Source organism: Eumetopias jubatus, unplaced genomic scaffold (assembly GCF_037043125.1).
Source record: "Eumetopias jubatus isolate StellerSeaLion01/CBP00866 unplaced genomic scaffold, mEumJub1_p1.0 scaffold_5, whole genome shotgun sequence".
Taxonomy (NCBI): domain Eukaryota; kingdom Metazoa; phylum Chordata; class Mammalia; order Carnivora; family Otariidae; genus Eumetopias; species Eumetopias jubatus.
The window spans coordinates 143,212,542-143,216,057 of record NW_028274811.1 but is presented as its reverse complement, the minus strand read 5'-3'; the positions used below and the strand labels follow the sequence as shown (position 1 = coordinate 143,216,057).

General features: G+C 39.8%; 1 pseudogene; it reads left to right on the top strand.

Moving 5' to 3' along the window:
- Positions 1–2,866: 2,866 nt before the first annotated feature.
- LOC114204718 (tetratricopeptide repeat protein 9C pseudogene) lies at positions 2,867–3,130 on the top strand (annotated as a pseudogene).
- Positions 3,131–3,516: the final 386 nt, after the last annotated feature.

The following is a 3,516-nucleotide window of genomic DNA, read 5'->3' as shown; positions in this document are numbered from 1 at the left end:
TTTTAGGAAACCAGTAGCAACAGCAGGGTGAGTGTGTTGAAAAGGGGATGAAGATGAGGAAGGGGGAGGAAGGTGTGCTCTTGAGGGGAAGTGATTTGATTGGGAGCTGAGGGAGGACGCAGGTCATGGAAGGAGCTTTTCTCTTGGTACCGTGTTCATTGAAAGAGAGGAAAGGCTTGGGTGTTTAAATTCTGATGAGAAGGAGCCAGTAGATAGGAAAGAATTATCTGGAACAATCGAGTAAGGTCTCTAAAGAGGTACGAAGGGATAGGAACATAAGCTCATTAGTCCTTGGTTTTGTATTCATGCCCCCCAAAACCACAGGCATACATCTATCGTATTGCCTCCCTACAGGCCTTGTCAACCTCCTTTCCAATAGCTGTGTATAGTGAACTCTACGCAGGCAGGACTTGTGTCTTACTCATCACTGTATCCATCACACCCATCATAGTCGATCAGTACACACGTAGTTAGATAGAGCAGGTGATTTTTAGTATTTGTATATGCAAATTTTAGGAAAGAAGACTTGGCATAAGGACGAGAGGCCACAGCATGTTATTTCAAGGCCCCAATGTGTCTCAAACTTAGCAGTAGCTCAACAACATCCTTTTCTAACTCAAACCTTAAGACTCTATCAAGAGGCCGCATGGTTTAGCATATGTCCAGTCTGCTGCCTTTGGACCCAGCAGGCCTGGGTTATTCGACCACTTATTAGTAGTGGTGGACCTCAGACAAATTGCCCCACATCTCTTAATCTCCATTTCTTGATCAGCAGAAGTTAGGAAGAAGACAGACCTGAGGTGGAGGGACAGGAGATAGAGCAACCCCACAGAGCATCAGAACTTTCCAGATTGTTAAGGAGCAAATATTCAGAACCAAATGTGTTCAGGATTCAGTGAAGAAAAATCTAATGGAGCTCTGCCAGATAGATATTTTTTGGAACTTGCTTTGTTCATAACAAAGAATGATGTTTTATATCAACATTGAAATGGTACATAAGACTGTTTAAAACATGTGTTCTCTTGAGCTCCCCTCTGGTAGACTAGTGGTCTAATCAGCCTAATACCACACAGCTTGCAAGTAACAAAGCTAGGATTCAAGTGTAGATCTAACATGAAAACTAGATCTCAAATCCCTCCCACAAACCTATTAGGAAAATATAGACAACCCATGGAATAATGTACAAAAAAAAAAAAGATATCCCATAGGGTAATAAATGTGTGCAGTGGTGCTCAACATCACTGATCATCAGGGAAGTGCAAAGTAAATCCACAAGCAGATACCTCTAAACCCTGACAGAATCACTAAGACAGGAATTGCTGGATCAGCCAGGCATCTCATCTGTAGATCACAGGAATACCTTTGGAGTTACTGTTCAACCAGTCTTATCTTGGAACACAAAGATTTCAATGAATTGGATGAAGGAATTTGAATTTGGTCTATGATGGAGCTCAGAGTTTGGCTTGACTTGGTTTGGTCCAATTTATCTATTTTTGCAAGTTATAGTGCAACACCTTCTGAGAAAACTGATTTTTCTCTTTCAATTCTCAATACTCCCTTCACAGTCTAGCTGCCAGCAGGGCAAATTTTATTTTTATTGCTATATATTAATCTTTGCATATATATTCATCGACTTCCTCAGTTATGACACGTACACTTTCTTGACATATTATATTTTAATATAAACTCACAAAAAGCAAAAAGCCACGAATTTCCCATTCCTACTCTGCTTCTCTTCTCTTCACCTTCCTGATTTGTGGTCCACCTCCCCAGCGCACTGCTCCACCTTCTAGCCCTGTGAACTGGTGGACACGCTGGCTTTTATCCAAACCCTCCTCCAGAATGTGGCTGCCCTCTGAGTCAACACATCTCCCCTGAGAAAGTAGCTCCCCTTTCCTCTCCTACACCCTGCCTCCTCCTTCCCACAGGACACCCCTTTGGCTGTGCTGGATTTTCCCACAGCCCCTTACTGTGGCTCACTTTAGGTTAGTCTTCTACATGTTGGGTGTATTTTTCTCTCATAGTCTATATATTTCAAAATGATGTTGATATAGGGTTGTGTTGTTTATTTCAGAAAATTTCCATTGTTTTTTTATTTGATATTTCAGAAAGGGCTTTTTATTACATGGGGGAGGAAAGAGCAGCTTTTTTAAAAAATCAGAAGTTTCTTTCCTTCTTTCTTTCTTCTTTCCTCTTTCTTTTCGTTTCTTTTCTTTTCTTTATAGTTGTAGATACACTGAAATAACACCTTGCTCTGCACCAAGAAAAGTTCTTATAACCTACCTAAAAGTAGTTATGAAGATAATATCAAAAGCCTCCATGATTATTTTTTAAGATTACTTTGCTGACACCTACTGGACAGGACTCTTACATAAACATATAGCACAAATAAGGCAATAAAGATTCCCTATTCTAATTGTGATACATGAACTATTTTTTCAAAGAATAAAATGGATGGGATTAATTAATTTTTAAACTCCTTGGGTGAATCCAAATTAACTTTTTATTCCTTTTCCTTTTTCTCTTTCTTTCTTTCTTCTTTCTTTTCTTTCGGTAGGGAATGTATAAAGGTTAAACATTTCCAGCTTTTCAGGTTGGAAAGAAATGGTATCACTTTCCTTTACTACAATAATGAATTGAGAAAATCTGTACTTAACAAGCTATGTCTAAATCGTCACATTCCTGATGATAGATCTTCCAGGTTAACAAAAACAGATGAGATGAAAAAAATATTTTGTAGATTAATCAGCTGGCTTTCAATGAGAAGTTAATGTGCTCTCTTAAGTCATTTAATAAGGCCTTTTTAATCCCAAACAAGCATTTGTGAGCATTGGGAATTCCAAAGCAAACAAGAGTTTTATTTCAGATGGAGCCAGTGAACTACGTACGAGTGAAAGAATACAGTCAGAAAGTCCTGAAACGAAAACCTGATAATGCCAAGGCCTTGTATTGGGCTGGAGTGGCCTTTTTCCATCTGCAGGACTATGACCAGGCTCAGCACTACCTCCTGGTTGCTGTCAGTAGGCAGCCAAAAGACGCCAATGTCTGGCGGTACCTCCAGCTAACACAGTCGGAACTCAGTAGCTATCATCAGAAAGAGAGACAGCTCTACCTGGGCACGTTTGGTTAACAAAGAAGAAAGATGCTCCTCCAGGTGAACTTGAAAGTTAAAGACCAGAGGGGAAAACCTGAGCCTCAGCAAGAGAAATTAACCCCATACCTCTGACCCAGGTGGATTTCTGTTTTGTTTCTAGCCCTGCACAAACTCTTTGGCACTTATGCAGTCTCTGTCTTTTGGTTGTTTTGTTTTTTGGTTTTTTGGTCTATCCATCTATGTATTTGTATAGCTTTCCATACATGATATTCTTGGGGATATTTGCCTTGAGAAATACAATCAGCTATAGGTGCAAAAAAAAAAAAAAAAAAGGGTTCTCTGCTCAGCAGGGAGCCTGCTTCTCCCTCTCCCTTTGCCTGCCTTTCTCTCTCTCTCTGTCAAATAAATAAATAAAATTTAAA